Genomic DNA, 18,784 nt, shown 5'->3' with positions numbered 1-18,784 from the left:
TCCATCATTAGATGAGGCTACAACAACAGCTCCACCCACCTCCTCATCAACGGACATTTATCCGACCCCATCAACATCCAGAAAGAGGTCAAACACACTGCCACTTGAGAAATTCCTACGGTCGTTAACTTGCCTGCCATCAGAAGGATTCCATTATCACTCACCACGGATGACTCCGAGCATGGGAACGAAATAACATCTCTATGGGTCTCGTCCCTACACAAGACCCCCTCACTCTTTGGGGCCCCTTTGCTGCACAGCCCGTACTCGACATTCAACGTCTTATAAACGCAACAGTCGAGAGCCTCAAGGACTGTCCAAATAGACAACTGTCACTCTCTTCCAGGACGACTGTGATCAAGACCATCGTCTGCTCTGCCTACCAGCACGTCGTCAATATTACCAACATCAGCGAGGATACGGAAATCCTTCTCTACAGGAAACCCCTCAAGTTCTTCTGGGGAAATCTACACCAAGAATTTGACATTAAGATCTCTCAACTTCTGGAGAAGCTGGGGGGCTCCAGCCTTCCTGTCCTTAACATCACATAACTAAGTAATACCGCCTTCCATCTCACCAGGATACTGGAAACCATCCATCCTTGCAGCTATTCTGTGAGTTTTTTTTTAGATTTCAAACTTACCCTGTTTGGGATTGCAGTCGACCAGGGTCCTCAGGTAGATTTTGTCCCGGAACACTACAACAGACTTTGCCAGATAGTACAACAACAACTGGAGGAGGTTAAGCGAAGTGCTCCGCATCCTCCCCCCTCCCTATAGGAACAAATCATCTTCGTTATATAACGAAGAATAGTTTTTATTTTATTCATTTATTTTAATTAATTAATTTATTTTTTCGCCAAAAATTCGACATGAGAAATGTGTTGCGTCCAACACAAGGTTTTACAAGGCGAAAAATACTCTAATTAGTCTCATGCGGAGATGGCAGCGTTTCTCCTACCGTAATCTAGGATTGTTTTTCTTTCTCGGAATCATAAAAACCCGCCAGAGACAAGTTTGTCTGTTTTCCAACATGTGCACTGGCAGACATGACGGACTATTCATATAGGAGTAACTGAATTTTCGTACAACTGACTGAGTTTATACAAAGCCAAGTTATTGTACAGGAAAGGCCATTGAACCTGACACTCTTCGTTATATAACTGAAGCTCTTGGTCGCTTCGACGGGGAATATTCGGATTAACACGACCACCTCTTTATGGATATGTTTATATCATGTTGTAAACAATTTGCAACATGTTTACAGCTGGTTCGCAACATGTTTTCTCCTTTATTATTTCAATAGCCATTGAGTATTGCAGATTAAGGGGCCCTTTACTTTTTACTGTGTTGCATATGATTAAAGACTGACAATATATCGAGATCCTTTACCATTTTAGTCACGTAACAACGATAGATTAATAAACGATCTATCATTTTAGAAGGCTGCTTAGAATATTAAGAGAATAAAGTGAGTAATCTCTCTCAATTATTTTTTTTTACCACCTTACCATTTATTATGAAGGCCTGTATCTTAGTGGTCTCCTCGTACATAAGTTATCTTAAACAGGCGATCCATTTATCGGGAACACATATTACTTCATTTATCACTTTTAAGTCTTTAATCCTTGCTTTTATTTTTCACATAAGTTACCGAGGGTGAAACGATGAAAAGAACTGATTTATTCATTTGTAAAATCGATGCAAACTGTACAAATATAGCTGAGAATTGAATACTGCAAATGATGCAGATTCTTATATGCTTAAAGCGCATAAGCCAATAATAAATATCTTCTGATCAAAAACAAATCAGTAAGAAACGATTTTTCCCCATCTGTTAACTTTATTCTGATTCCACATAATACAATGGGTAAGTGAGCAACTTCCATTCGCAGAATTTCATCTCCAAATTTGTTACGTACAATCAATGCAGACAACTCTCAGTTCTGAACACACAGATTCCTTTGTTAGTCTCTTAATATCCACAAAGTCAATTCTGGAGCGGTTAAGGTAATAATTGGACAATGTGTATTAAAATATGCGCGAGCAATCGTAATGTTCAGATAGCGCGTGTGTTGTAAAATGTTAGGTTCGGTTAATAAGACTGCCATGTTCTGATTATGTTCGTTTGAGTTATACCAAGAAGAGAAATCTCACCTTATCTAGAGATTTAAGTTTTCTCAAAGCAAGATAAGAGAACGAGGACAGCACAAGTTCTGCAATCAGGAAGTTAACAAAAAGTTATCGGAACCCTAATGAAAGATGATTTGTTCATTTTTCTACTGTAGAGGGTTTTGTTGATTTTTGTAGTACAACGTTTGACGCATGAGGGTGTCATTGCACTGATATGAGCGAATTATATGATTCGTACTTAACCATAGAAGGTCACTGAAATAGAGAAGTAAGAAAATGATAAAGGGCTACGACTTTGCATTAGTTTCAGAGTTTGAAGATAAAAATCCATCCGTGCAATGTGCAAACAGCTTGCTTAGTGCCAAAACAGAATCGGAGATATGAAGAGCCGCTGCTTCGGACCTTCTCGAGCTACTTGTGCTTGTCCAAAGGTGAGTGATGTAGGCATTTAATGTCACGTGTGAACTGACAGTAGCGGAATCCTTACTGGCGATCGTTTAGTAGCTGAGAGGATTGTACAATGGAGTGTATTTAAGTGTTAGGCGGTTTTATCCATTACTTTAAAAAGATTTGAAGGGAGAGAAATTTGACAGTGATTTGGAGTTAAAGAAGTATCTGCCTTCTTAGGAATGGGTTGGAAATGAGGCTAATTTACAGACGATTAGCTGCCGCTCGCATTTTTACAATGTTTTCATGGAGGTCATCAAAATTGGCATCTTTAATTTTGTAGTAGCTTTGTTAAGACCTGCGCAGTCAATCACATCTAACAGAGAGAAATATTTCTTTCTGTGTTTATATTATTCATCTGAGTTGGATATGTATTTATACGTTGAAGCTTACGTCTTATCGTAATATGTTTTGGCATGTTTCTGTATTCTCCTACTTGTTCGTTATGTTGTCTCTTTTTATGCATATTGCACTGTGCATGTCTATCTGGGTAGATTTGTTAATTATTTGGGTATTTCTCATGCATATATATCATTGCATATTTCTGTACGTTTCTATGTGTATCTATACGCGGTATTTATGCTTGTATATCTGTGCGTTTATCGCGGCGTCTTTCTATTTCTTTGCAGCTCTATAGGTTTATGCGTCTGTGACAGCCCGTTCATATCGGGGTTTGTATGTATCGGCGGTTGTGCCTGTACATACCTACCCGCTTACATTCATACGACCTCCCTTCCCATTCAATCGTGTCCATTGCCCACAAAGTATTCTTGGTGATATTTTTACAGGGTAGTTCACCATTGCTTTCCCCCACCCCCATCACACCACCACCACCCTATTTTTATTCGGGCTTGGGACCGGCATATGGCTGAGACGTATTCATGACTATAATCCATGTGTGTTCACGGGACCGGTTTGCCTGTTCTGGGAGACGAAAAACCCGAATTTTGGGGTGGAAAATCCTAACTCCGTATGAAACCGGCTAAGTCACCTTTAGTCAAAAGAGACCAGATAGAGGTTCCTCACGGAAATCGAACCCAGGTCTTTCAACAGCCTTTACAATTGCGCATGTTGCTTGGAAAAATTAAGTTACAACCAACTTTTTATGACGATGTTATTGACCAGTTCATGAAGAAGAACCGGAGGGTAGAATTTGGATTCAAGTAGCTAAACTGAAAAAGATAGAATATCATTTGTAAAAATGTTGTATTTGTGTGATTAAATGTACATAAATTTCTAAATATAGTTTTAGCTGGTCAGTAATTCATTATTCCGCTAATCAGACTTCAATCCACCTCTCATTCCCTGAATGATAACAAGAGCAAGCGTGAATTTCAAGACCAGCATTCGCCCCTGCATATATTTAGAATACCTATGAATGAGAGGCTCAAGTAGCTCAGTCAGTATAGACGAAGCCCTTTAATCGGAAAGCTCCCCCCTCCCCCCCTCACACCACCACCACCCTATTTTTATTCGGGCTCGGGACCGGCATATGGCTGAGACGCATTCATGACTGTAATCCATGTGTGTTCACAGGACCGGTTTGCCTGTTCTGGGAGACGAAAAACCCGAATTTTGGGGTGGAAAATCCTAACTCCGTATGAAACCGGCTAAGTCACCTTTAGTCAAAAGAGACCAGATAGAGGTTCCTCACGGAAATCGAACCCAGGTCTTTCCGATTAAAGGGCTTCGTCTATACTGACTGAGCTACTTGAGACGCTCATTCATAGGTATTCTAAATATATGCAGGGGCGAATGCTGGTCTTGAAATTCATGCTTGCTCATGTTATCATTCAGGGAATGAGAGGTGGATTGAAGTCTGATTAGCGGAATAATGAATTACTGACCAGCTAAAACTATATTTAGAAATTTATGTACATTTAATCACACAAATACAACATTTTTAAAAATGATATTCTATCTTTTTCAGTTTAGCTACTTGAATCCAAATTCTACCCTCCGGTTCTTCTTCATGAACTGGTCAATAACATAGTCATAAAAAGTTGGTTGTAACTTAATTTTTCCAAGCAACATGCGCAATTGTAAAGGCTGTTGAAGCTCACTGGCTAGAGCTACTTTTACTGCGTATGGCCTGTGTTTAAGACGACGTGAAGGGAGCGGAAATGGCTATGCGCGCACATGAAATCACAGTGCTGCAGCGAGGACCTGGAAGCTCCTACAACCGAGCAAGCCAAGGTAGCTTTGACTAGACGAGCAAGCATCGGCCTTCGATACACAACACAAAGCTCAATTATTGCCGCACAAGCTTAAGACGTATTCTTTCTTCAAAAATTAAAGCCTAAATGGAATGCTTATAAATGCATGCATTTATTAACAAATAAATATTATTTCTTTCTCAAGAAATTAGCTTGCGCAGCAAGCATGGAGAATTCTCCCCTGCGTATATGTTTGTCTCTGGTCCATCTGTTTGTCTATGTTTGTTTTTCTGTACATATAAGTATTAGTGAATATCTGATTTATGAATGTCTGATATATGATGTTTGTATTCGTATATACATGTCTATGTCCCTGTGCATTTGTGTATATGCGAATTTTATATTGTATACTTACGAAAAGGGGCAGCTCGTGCATAGATACTACGGAACTGCAGCACCCCGAAAATTTCTCGATATATAAATATATTTATTAATTTATTTATATTTGCTTGTAATATTTAATTTTATCATCAACAATCCTATACAATTTTCTTATTTTGTATAAAAAATAATAAAACTCCATCTTGTAGCACTTGGAGGACGAAGGAAGATAGCAGCACTGTGTTTACCACAGTGTCATATTGCTACGCGCGCAAGCATACGCACGTCATAGTGAGATGCGAGCTATTAGCGTAATGCGGCACTGTCCTTCGCGCAGTTCCACTGATGTTTATATGCAGTTTGCGCCAATACTAGAGTGTTCGTAGTGCTTATCGTGTGTACTCCGTCTCTTTAAATATTTGGACATTACAATTAAAGAATTGTAATGTCCAAAAATTGTAAATCCAATCCTTCAGTTACAATTAAAGGAATGGATTTTATTTTTAAGTAATTTTGAATTATACCAAACTGTATAATTTTATCGATAATAAACAACATTTTTCATGTTTAATTTTTTTTTTAATTTCTGCCATAATTTTGATATTTTATCCAAACACGTATTCGCTGTACTTATAGTGTGTGTGTGTGTGTATATATTTCGAAAGTTGCAACATCCCCACGATTTCAAGCCACGAGCCGCCACTGCTTACGAATATGGCCGTGTTCTACGTATCCCCGTGTCTGCAGGTATTCTGGTGCATCTATGCTCACCTCTCCCTGCATGTGTCCATGTTATAGCGTAGTGTGTTTGTGTGATTATTCCTGCTATATTGCAATTACGTGTTGGTGTGCATCTTCTTGTTTTAGTACAACTTCTTAAAACCTTTTGTGGAAATCGAACAGGAGACGAATATTTTCCTTATGTGAGAAAATTATGAAGCTTTCTTTTAAAATAATTTGTTGAAAAACCCCCTAAAACAAACAAAAACAAAATGAAGAGATTTTTAGGTATCAATGGTCATGCAGGAATGGATTAATGATGTCACTGTAAACTGAAATTGGTTCATTTGATAATTTTCGTGTGTTTGCTTGTATTCTACTGCCAATTAGAAGTGATGTTAGTAAATTATTTTCATGAAGAAGTTGCTCCGTTGGTCGAGCTCACGTTAGCGACCTTCTCGGACCTGATAGTGATTTGGGAATATCCTTAATATACATTCATAAATCTGTTTCTGAATGTATATGAAGGAGTAAATGGCAGGAGGAAGGTAAATCTAAAAAAGAAGATGTAAAAAGTAGAACGTAATCAAGATCAACTTGGTCACGTGACGTTTACCTTCTGTGCCGCACTCATTCTGATTCTCTGTCGCAACTAGAATGGACTCATTTCAAATCGTTCCAAGAATGAATATTTGTTATTTCCAACGTTTGAAAAAAAAAAAAAAATGAAAAAAAAAAATAGAAAATAGCACATTACCGGAAAGAGTTTAAAAAATATCACATGGTAATAAAAGTAAAAAAACAAACAAACAAACTGATATTTGCTTAACGGTTATTGAAAGGGGGGAAATATCCATGTGCTTTTGAGGATTTTTTTTCGTACATTTTCACATTTGCTTTCTAATGACAGAACGAAAAAGTTAAATCATTAGGTATACCGTCGAATTCCGTTCAGGACTTGAGGCTTATATTTGTAAACGCTTTGTAAAAATTTAACGCATAGTTTTAACTTTAGACAAAATTTTATCCAAATTTTCAGATGGATTTCGCAGAATGAGTATGCACCAAAACACACACACGCACACACACACACAGTGCATCTCACATACGGTACTGAACTGGTATAGAAGGTTCTTGAACCTCTCTTGTGTGGATGACTGAAGCACTCCAGCCTTTCCACAAACACGTCATGTCAGTAGGATCCTCATCCTCCCAAAACATAGTGTCTGTTCCGTTCAGGACCTTCTCACCCGTATAACTCATGATGCTATTCAAATTCCAAACCTGTCCACCCTTAAAATACTCTTCGCACTTTCGGATTGTATCAGAAACTTCTTTAAGAATGTCTGATTCGTACTCACACGAGTACGTTCCCAAACCAGATCCAAGTTTTATTTTGGAGAGATTACGAAATGCATTTTTATTAACATTTCACAAAATGTTATTCATTTCAAATAAATCGCTACATAATAACAACATTTATTTAAATTCTAGTTTGTTTGAAATGTTTCACTTGGACTGTAATTCAAAAAGCATAAGTTCGGTTTCTGTTTGCTTCGTTTGTGAATCGCACCCGCTAAATGTTGGAAATGCGTAATGTCTTAGCACCGTGGGTGCGCTAAGGGTCACATAATACGGAACCCTTTATCTACAGACTCGACATGGAACTTTTTTCAAGCTCCTGATGAGCAGAATAGAGTAGTGGTCTCGTAGCAAATCACTTCTCGTGTGAAAACATTCACAAACATCGCACTCCAGTAGAATTGAAACGCAGAAGACACTGTCCACTCGATCGACTACACCAGTAACCGTTTAATTGAAAATCCCAATAGTTATATTGCTCTGATTTCTTGGAAGAAGGGAAGATCATCCCTATTGCTTTCTTCATTCTCACCTCAGCAGCTCTGAAGCTACTGATATGTTTTAAATTTACCAATTTGGTCTTAGCTTTGCATACGAGTAAGAAATGGCTTTAGAGAAAAGAAAGGATCTCCACTTCAGAAGCATTAAAGTTTATTTATTAATTAAATGATTTTATAAATAAAACTACTATGAATATACAATAAACACTGCAGAAATAAGTTTTACTGAAAATTATGTCTGCATAGCATATAAGGGTAAAGGGGGAAAAACGCACAGAGAGATAGTGCTATAGGACACGACAAACTAAAATTTCGTACCTAATAATTATTGTCAGCAAGCAGAATGATGACAAACTGAAATTAGGCAACGCGGCAAATGGTGTTACATTTTAAGCAGATGTTTGTCGGAACTGACAACTGTTTCGGAATGGATCGATATTCGTCAGGTCCAATTCAAGAATAGAAAACCAAAATTAGAACGGAGCTCACGAAAGAGAAACAGAAATTCCAGCCGGCGGGAAGTGTTATTGACACCTTTCAAAATCTCTCTCTGTCTAGACTCTAGAGGGATGGGGGGAGAAGGGGTAAAACCTGCGCGCTCAAGATTTCGTTCTATACAAGTGCAATTGAGTGTCTACCTGCTCTTGCGAATAGTCTGCGTCGTTTACCTGTTTTCGAAAAAAAAAGCTACTCTTATACACCACGTGATTGTACTTAACCCCGCATGTCCTTTTCAATAGGTCTGAAGCTTCAAGAAAGAGCGAGCTACACCGAGTACGGTAACAACACCCTTCAAGATATATTTATCAAAGCGTTTGCATCTAATTATTTAAAATTAGATGCAAACACTTTTGATGAAGAAATTGAGAGTGCGAAGTTAATCAATAAGTGAAGAAAGTTCGCACCCAGCGATGAGCTGGTCATTATTCTTAGCAAGAACTGGGCTTTTCCAACTGTCAGCATTTTTATCTTTAACTTATATACACTATGTTAACAAAAGTATTAGGACACCTACTGTAGTTGCAGTCAAAAATATGGGGCATGTTTTCAACCAACTTCTGATGTGTCTGAACAGGAATTTTCTTCCATTCCTCGCCGTTTGCTGATGTTGATGAGAACAGCTGTGGCTTGGAATGAGTTCAACGTTCTAATTCGTCCCAAAGATGTTCGATGGGATTGAGGTCTGGATTCAATCGGCCACTCCAACACTTCAACGTTGTTTTGTGGAAATCAGTCCCGGACACGCAGTGCAGTATGGGCTGGAGCCTTGTCTCGTTGTAACATGCAAGGATCACTGCCGAAGCACTTCCACAGCGTCGGAAGCAGAATATTGTCCAATGATGTCCAGATAGTTATCGGACGTCATGATTTAGGCCCATCCACTAATAGACCAAGTTCCATCCAACTGAACCCCCCCCCATACCATTTCTGAGCCTCCACCACACAGCTAACTTCTAGATTCAAACACGACCATCAGAGTGAAACATTTGGAAGCGTGATTCGTCGCTCCACAGAACCCTTTCCTCATCATCTGCGGTCCACAAACGGTGCAAAGACAGCAGTCTAAATGTCGTTTGGTGTTGTAGGAGAGTGATGTTTGGCTTGTTTGCAGCCACTTTGCCAAACCATGCAGTTCTCTGTAGACAGTTCTAGTGCTAAAAGATGTCCCATGCAGCACTTTCCAGGTTTACTGCGAGGTCCGCTGATGATGTGCGTGATGCTCTAACATTTCGAGACAGAGCTCGTTGATCTCGCTCAGTGAGTGTCGGTGGCTTACAGGGCGCTTTCCATCTACGATTGACATAAGCAACGGTGAATTTTGGTATACTGAGACGGGTATATTGAATGCCACGGAGAGAAAGACCACTGCTGTGACACCCAACTACCATCCCATGTTGGAATCTGATAATTCAGATGAATGTCGCATCTTGACAACGAGTAAAATGCAAAACATGCAGCACGTCCCATATTTTATTACTAGAAATAAATATTCAAATATTCAGGCACTCCCTGAATATTGGCCTGTGGTAAATCAGAAATTTTCATGACATGTAAGGTATGTACAATTCTCTTGCTTAATAAGATCACAAATCCATTACACTTCCACCCTATTTATTCTTCTGAGTCTAGGGGCAAATTCCGAGATGACATCAGTCAAATATTTTTAAACGTGTCCCATGCACTGTCGATATTCTTCCCATCCAACAACTGCTACCATCACACACAACCCAGCATACCCCTCAGGTGGTCATAGCTTTCCGCATTTTAGTTCAGCGTGTAACCTTTTCTGAATCGAATTCTCTTAAGTTCAGCCACCTCTCAAGTGAGTACTGCATGATCACTGTCACCAGCTAGAATCAGAATCAGCTCGTCTTTAGATGAAACTCTGACACTTTTATTTATTCGTATGGAGTTTCCTCCCTTTTTTTTCTCCCCCATCCCTATTGGGGCGAGTTGAGTCCCCTCATGGTGGGGGTAAGTATTTATGGCTGTAGATCCGTGTGCGTTCACTGGGACGGTTTGCGGTATGAAAAACGCCAGATAAACTGGCGGAAAAAACCTTACTGCCGGCGCCCAAGACCGGCTAACTTGGCTATGGTTAAGGAAGATCCTCAAATTCCTCCCGTCTTTGACGGGAATCGAACCTGGGACACTCTTTATCGAACCCTAGTCATATGGTTGCGAAGCAAACAGCCAGTAGGCTAACCGCGCGGACCCTTTGACACTATAATCTCGACACTCAGGGTAGCCCCTGAGTTTCACATGCTGCTTGAGGAAGCCTCGCAAGACCTCAATAAATTGAATTTCATTCTTCTCATGAGATTTCATAGCTACCCAATCAGTGTTTGGAAAATTAAAGTCTCCCATTATGATTACTCGTTCCGCCTCCATTTCTTCCTCACCAGCACCCGATCCACTGAGCCTGTAACAACACCCCTCTATGTGTTTGATCTTATTAGAGTCCACTTCACAACAGATGGCGTAAAACTCATGGCCACATGAAAAACTTGAAAAGTATTGCATTCATAAGTCGGAATTTCAAATGGATTCAAATCATTTCATGTTATTAACAGCACCCCCCCTTCCTTTCCTATCGTGCATGTCAGTTCTAAAAACACTCTACTCTTTACACCCGATGCCAGTTAGTATGTCTGCTTCTGATAGTCTAGTGTCATTAACGTCTACAATGTGAGGTCCCAACGTATTGGTCAAGGCGACAAACTTTACGCCTTTGTTTCCGATACTCCTGGTATTCGTGTACGAACATAATAAGCTACTTGCATGATATAAAGAATATATTATATATATATATATATATTCTTCTCTGTAGTCTGCGCGACACAGTTCGACAACTTGCAGAACTTTTCTTGTCTAGTTTCTTTGCTCATGCAGACATCCTTGCATATGATTTATAGGTGTGAACCTGACGAACCCCAAATCGTTCTCTCTTCATAATCATTTCCATGCTAATGCCCATTCTCATCATTAACAAAGCTATATAACTTTGTCCAGGGCCGATTTTATCATTAGGCGAACCTAGGCAACCGCCTAGGGGCGTTAAGACTTCGGGGCGCCACATTTTGCTACATAGTTCGGGGGAAAATTTCAATCCTCGAAAAAAATTAGTAAAACCTTGATTAATAATTTAAAAAAAAAATGAAATAAATCAAGCCGTCCTGGTGCTCGCTGATGACCCTACATTATTTTCGCCTTTCCCTATTTCTTCCACTCCCCTGCTCTTTGCATACTTAACCTCAAATGCAGAGATTTTTTCTCCTTCTGGCATCTGTCCCAAGATGATCGGGGAAGTTCCGGTGGAATTGCATATGTTGATGGAAAATTCAAGCACATGTCTACAATTAACGAAAAGTTTGGTTTTCTTTTAAATATATATGAATTTCAAAGATTACTTCAGCAGAACTGCTTAAAAAATGTTTGATATTGGAAAATTATTTAACACATGATAATTCTAGAGATATTGACGGAACAGATTTATGTAGTGAATTACAAATAATAGCAAGGCGAATTCCAGAAAATACTTCCTCGTTAGATGTCCTGTCATACGTATGCAAAAATAATTTAGAAAATAGTGTTCCAAATGGGTTTATTGCTCGAGATTTTCGACATTGCCAGTATCGGTAGCAAGTTCAGAAAGGAGTCTCTCGAAATTAAAACTTACACTCGCTCTACGATGGCTCAGAAACGACTCACTGGTCTAGCAATAATATCTATAGAGCATGAAATTGAATCTATAATCAATATAGATGAATTAATTCATCTATATTGATTGTAGATTAATTTTTCATAATTTTTGTATTTAGATTAATTTTTTATAATTATAATTATAAAAGATTAATTTTTCATAATTTTTGTATTTAAGATGTAATAATTTTCTTCCTATCCAGATATTAGGAGTAATCAAATATGCATACAAATGTATTGCTTTTGGTTAATAATCATAATGATATTATTTTTATAACTATCCACATGTGTACGTGTGCTTGTGTGAGTATGACAGAATTATATAGAGAGAGACAATGTATAGGAGCACCTAAATTTTCTTAGCATCAGATACTCTCTCGGACCGGCCCCGACTTCGTCGCTCTTTCACGTAGATTCTCATCATTCTTCTCATCCTATATTACAGTAGCTATTGCAAATTGTTATGAATAGGTGAAAAGTATTTAATCCGTATAACAAGAAGCACCGAATTGTTATCCAAATATAAGGCTGATCTCCTGACATCGGCCTTCTCCCGCTTTTGTACCCACAACCAAGGCAATTCAACTCCCACCATATCAAGAAGAGCTTCCCGCATGCCACTTCTAATCTTTAGCCAGATAATCATCACAGGCATTCTTAATAGCTTGGGTACTAACAAGTTAGCCCACGTGGTATTCATTCTCCCCCCCCCCATTGTCTCTTTGTGCTCAATTGAACGAAGTGTTATTTTTTCATGCTTGTGCAACTTAAACCCCTTTCTCATGGATTTACTGTGGCCACTCTTTCACAGACATTCTGTTTCTGCCTGACGTCTCTTGTTTAGATATTTTCATGGGCAGTTCTGGGACTGACCACTCCCTTCTTCGCTTTCCTGAAGGAATAATGGCGGCAATCCTTGGGATTTCCTTTTCATTCCATCCATTTCTGTCCTGTGGAGTGGCCTCCCTTATGCTGTTTGCCTCAAGGACCACAATCGCCAGCTATTCAAGAAAATCATAAAATATTCGTGCCCCCTTCTTTTAACCACATGCTTACTGAAGTCTTTATGGCTTATGCACCCTAACATGCATATGGTCATTATACATATACACAAAAAAGTTGTGTTTTAATTATCAAGGTTTTGTGTGTGTGTGTGTGTGTGTGTGTGTGTGTGTGTGTGTATGCACGATATCATTAGTTACAAAATTATATAAATTACTTCATTTTAATGGTAAAATGGCTGACGTTTTCATTTCCATTAATATTTGTTCACCTAAAATCAAGCCTAGCCTTCATTGGTTTAAACTGCTACGAATATGCTGACATCTGAGGTATCGTGTTGCAGCTCTTGGATTATTTTACTAAAGTAAATAATAATAATAAGAAAAAGTTCTAAGACTCCTACCTCGATATGACACTATTGGTCGCTGCTGTTTAGTTAGAAATGCGTTGTGACCGGTTATCCCCTTCGCTTCGAAACAACCAGTCACAGTGGACTGAAAATATAATTTCGCTGCCACAGGTGGCCGAGTCGATGAACTCGGAAAGGGAAAAAGAAAAAGTGCATACCGCAGAAATGCATTTCGCAATTTTATTATTACGACTTGTTAATGTCATTAAACCGGAAAACTACAAAATGCACCCACGGAAACGCAATAAAGCCATATGCAAATCTAAAAGTAAAAGGGAAAAAAAAACACGAAAAATTCTCTGGTTTCCTTAAATCCGTCCAACTTTTCTCCGAATATAAGCTGAGCTAGCATCGCATTGCAAGTTGTTGTGTGCAGTTCGCAATCACGTGGGACTGCCATTTTAAAAAGCACTTTCCCAACCGTAAATATTTCGCTTCCATACAAAAGGAATTCTTCGCATGCGAGTTGAAAATCGCTTTCAAGAACAAAACACGAACCGACGTTATATCTTCGAGAACCGGGACCCAGCGAGGGAGAGAGGTTCGTATTGGAGCATCGGGAATCATTTCCAGACTTCCGACATACAGCGATCTTATTGACAATTTCTATTTATTAACCGAATCTACTTAATTCGAATGACCAGTTGAAGCATTCACCACTAGCTAACGTGGTGTTCGCTATTGTATGAGCGCGAGGGTAAATGTTTTCTTCCACTTTAGCCAAACAGAAATTTGGCACTTTTAATCAGCTCGTTCTTTAAAAGGCTAATTTTTGTGAACAATTTTAAGACTGGTTGCAACACTCCACTTGCCGATCTCCACCGCTGACTTCATTTCTATTTGTATTTCATGGCGAACTTACTGTCAATATTGTTGAGTTAAAACGTCAATAAGATTATAATGGATGAATGATCTTGAGTGTTTTAGAAGAATTTATGCAGTCAAATAAGATGAATCGGGATGCGGAGAATGACTGCTATTGAGAGGACAAATCGCCGTTGTTATTACGGACTGAGAACTAATCAAACTTCAAGAACCAACCGCGGCAGTAATGCGATTATTATTATTTAAACTCGAAATATGCTTCATCGTGTCGTTTACGTCTCTGCGATTGTGTGTTTAGAGTGCGGCGAAAGATAGCGTTCTTATCACAAAGAAGAGTCTCGATGAACAACCAACCAGCCGTGCAAGTGAGAAATTCCTCCTTCTTCCGTAGACAAGGTCAAAGTCCGATGCGTCGTTGCCCTTCGGAAGTACATGTGCACTTAATGCCCTTCTGAAAAACAACATGTCGGCAGACTGCGATAACAACGCCCGCTTCTGCGTGTGTCCCACTTTTTACGAATAGCATCCGGTGGCAGCGCCTTATACGCCTCGTGACGTAGAAATCGTTTTATTTACTAATAAACCACGGGGGAAAGGCGATGACTGACTTTTTCCGAAAAGCAGTGTTGGTATGCAATACGAAAGCGTTAATCACTACTGTTATGACTGCTATAAGTAGACTTTCTTAAGACGAACGTAGCAATATTTGTTTTATTAAAATATCCCAAACTCTTTTATTTTATTTATCTTCGTTTGTTTTTAAGTTTGGTTTAAACTTCTCATAATCACATAAAATGAAAGAAATTCTCGTATTCCCCGTGGATTATTTGCTTGATAACATAAAGAGACTTATGAGCGTTTCAATTGGCGGATATTATAAATGTGACCAGGGTCGTCGCAGATTAGATCGCGCCCTGGAAAACAATTAAATATCGACCCCTGATGGATTATAAATCAAAAATAATAAGAAAATCTCCAACTGCTATTTTGTTTTTATTACAAGAGAAACATTAATGCAAAACGATTACATAATAATATTAATTAAATGTTTGCTCTACGGGGATGTCGCACAATAAAACTGTTTATAAGCTCTTCGAAATTTAAATTATAAACTACGTCCGCCTCTATCGATATAGTGGCTAGACCAACCAATCTTTCTCCGGTCGTTGCTGTTTGCAAATAATTTTTAGTCAGTTTAAGCTTGGAAAAACTTCTTTCCACACGTGCTACGCTAACGGAACGTCGGATTTTAAGCAGTTTGCCAAGAACGAGAGGCCACGTAAATAACGAGAAGTATCTCAATTTTTGAAAGCTTTCTCATCGCAAAACTTAAATCATTTAATTTTTGTAAAACGCTGAAAGCAAAATGCAAATTCGACGAGTATCGCGAAGCCATTGACAGCCACACAGAGAAACTAATAGAACGACGAACCGAGAACTACGAGGAAATGGATGCAGAATAGGATCCGTTGACTTTTTTTGTATCGCATGATAGCAAATTTGAAAATTCTCCATCATTCAGTAATCTCTTGAAGCCAATCCCGAGGTCTAATTCGAATAAATCACATATTATTATCTTTAATATTATAATGGTTATTGCAGCATTAAAGTATTTCAAGAGGTCATTTTTTCTCGAATGGGAACGCGCAAATTCTCGGGTCGTATTATGTTAGTTTTATTTTATTCTCCTCCCTCTGACAACTCTCGGGAAGCAGAAATGGAAGATGACCTTGTAGTAGAAACAAAGCAGTTTAGAGGAAGAACAGAATGTTCGCAGGCCGAGAAATGGCAGTTCATCCATGAGTGCATATAACAACGGAGAAGTCGCGCGATTTTCCTTGCCCCTCCCACAAGGCATACATAACTACGTGCTTAACCAAGTGTGAAGTCTTATAATCTGTTCGAAGTTAGCTAGTGAATCGAATCCGACTTTATCATAGAAGACATGATCCTTGCCTGGCCAATGCAATGAATAATAAGTAATGATGAGAGGTTATTTTAACCATCTGCTATCACCATTAAAAATAACTAAATAAATAACCACAGTGGTATCTCGCGTGTAGATAAATCAGCCAGAGAACACACGCAATTAACAGACAAAAGTACTATTAACCGGGAATATATGGTGGATAATAACATGTGTGTGTGTGCGTGCGTGGGTGCGTCTGCGCGCGGAGGATTAGATAGTGTAGTTTTAAGTGGGACTTGTGGCATGGGTGTAAACACAAGAACGCTTATTATTAATCTAAATAATGAAATATTTAGATTAATACAGTTTGAAAACATACGGAAAAGACTGATCCTATTGAGTACTGACAAAGAAAGTCCAAGTCGTCCCTCTTGTAAGCAATCAAATATATATACAGTGCATTCTTTTAGGAACTGTTTCAGGTAATCAGCAAATTTTATACGAAAACTCAGAAAGGAATAGTTAGAGAAATGTCACGTGATTGCTATCGGTGAAACCAACTGCTACCCAAGCGGAAAACATACAAAGGTCACCGAAGACCATACAAAGGCATGATGAAACGTGCATTCTGAACGTCAATGATGTGTAAACGTATCCTTGCATGGGATTTCATGTTAATACTAACATTAATAAATTATTAATTTTTTTAATATTTTAAGATTTTCATATCTTCGGTAACTTCGAGCACCAGGTTTTTGGAGGAAAAAGTCTACCGCTCTGTTTTTTTTTTTATTTATTATTTTTAAGCCTATTTTAGAGTAACAGCTAAGCCTATTTTAATCGAACACAGGAGAGCCGGGCTTTTTTTTTGATGGACAAAGATTGACTGAGAAGAAAGATGGAGAAAGAGCGGATTATGAACATCGATCGTCATTCGTGCAGCATGCAATAAAAATGCGCTGATAGTTGGCAGTTGTGAATACTGGAAACCAACACCCTAACAGTTTTGAAAATTGGGATTAAATGAGTACTGCCTTTTCTCAATGAAAAGACATTAAAGGATTTATATATTTAAAAGTTGTTATTTTATAATTATTGTGCTAACTGAAATGAAATGTTTAATATTTAATTAAAACAATAATTTTATTAAATATTTAATTATTTTAATTTAATTAAAAAGAATGATGGTCTCTATAAAGCTCTGCAGAAATTCTGCTTGCCTCTAGAGATCTAGACTGACAATAAAAAGATTGTTTACATTATAGTCGTCGGCTAGTGACTTTTCTGGGTCAGTTGATGTTTGGTACAGGAAGATATGGACTTTCGTCCAATAAACTCGGGATTTTAACCCCACAACTCAAATTATACCCAAGAACTTCCACTTTTACAGACAACAATATATCATCAGTAAGGTCTCAGGACTACAAGATTGTATGTTACCCCCTCATGGCTCTTGAAATCATTAATAGCCTTGGATTCAGCTATCAGTGATGGCTTAGGGAAGACCTGCTGCTTATAATCTACAAAATGCTAGGAGTTAAAAAAAAAAACTTTGGTCTCTTTGCTAATAAAATGCAACAGAGGATTTGTTTTTTTATAAAATACTGTATTTATTAAAACAGTAACTACAAAATATATTTAAGACATTTTTTTAAAAAAAAATCCAGTGCAGTTCATGTACATTAATTATAGCAATGAAATAAAACAGAACACGATCCTTACAGCAACGGTAAACTTTGGATTTTCAGCTTTCTTGTACACGCTTGCATTACACTGCATATTCGGTGGATTAATTATTATCTGCGTGAAGATATTTTATCTTTTTCACTTTCGTTGTTAGATGCGAATTCTAGATTACCAGGAACAACGTGGTATTAGCATGTGACCGTTGCATGTTTCCTCACACGAAATGAAGTTGCTAAAATAATATGAAGTTAATAAAACACCAAAGGAAAGAATAATGAAAAAAGTTGCCGGAAATGGCTTCTCAATTTTGCGTTTGACTCTTGTTACGTTTTGTCTTTTCTCAATGAAATCCTTTTTTTATGTCTGCCCATAAATAACGCCCTCAGTGTTAAATGTATGAAATCGCTGCTTATAGATACAGTTCTTGAACTTGACCTTGCGCAGTTCATCACTATACGTGATAAGAAGCTATAAAATATGTCTGTATTCGATTCTGATGTTCATATAAGCTCGATGATGTAGTTGATCTCTCTTTATTCTGAATTTGTATAAATATAAATTACGTAGATCTATGCAAAAAACAAAACAAAAAAAGCGAATTATCCCTCTTTATGAATAATAACGAGTTTCAACATTGAAGAATCAGAGCGGAAAAGATCTCTTGTACAACAAGAAACGCACTGGCTGAAAAGCAATGTTTATTATCGGTTTTAACCTCGTACGTAAAAATCCAGTCCGGCTTCTATATAGTGCGTTTGCCTTTGAACAGCTCTTCTCTCCCTACCGGAACAATGAACTAGTCCAAAACTAGTCACGTGAATCTGCTGATAGTAATGTCCGGGTAAATCTAGCCAGCCGACATTCTTTGGGGAGGGTTGATGCTGTGGAGCCGGTGGAAGTGAATTTGTTTTTTTTATTTATTTTTAAGCTTGGATACGAAGAAATTCTGAGTTGGAATCGGACTTCCGTAAGTTTCTTTTGACATTTCGAAATTCAAAGTTTAATGAATGCGTTGTTGAATATCTTAATAATAAAAGTGCATAGAAGTAATT

At 38.2% G+C, this 18,784-nt stretch overlaps 1 protein-coding gene across 2 annotated transcripts in view; it reads left to right on the top strand.

Annotated features, from left to right (window-relative positions):
- The first annotated feature begins 2,452 nt into the window (after positions 1-2,452).
- LOC150103699 (sterol O-acyltransferase 1-like) overlaps positions 2,453-18,784 on the top strand; it is a 246,292-nt gene continuing 229,960 nt past the window's right edge. The window contains exon 1 of one of the 2 annotated variants that reach the window (XM_090396650.1): positions 2,453-2,563. The gene's annotated coding sequence lies outside the window, so the exon portion shown is untranslated. Of the gene's footprint in view, positions 2,564-18,617; positions 18,700-18,784 lie in introns of those variants that run through there. The other variant, XM_090396649.1, reaches the window with a different exon arrangement.

This window comes from Typopeltis vanoorti, chromosome 8, assembly GCF_054136105.1.
Source record: "Typopeltis vanoorti isolate ZY-2024b chromosome 8, IOZ_Tvanoo_1.0, whole genome shotgun sequence".
Classification (NCBI taxonomy): domain Eukaryota; kingdom Metazoa; phylum Arthropoda; class Arachnida; order Uropygi; family Thelyphonidae; genus Typopeltis; species Typopeltis vanoorti.
This window is presented reverse-complemented; position numbering and strand designations above follow the sequence as displayed.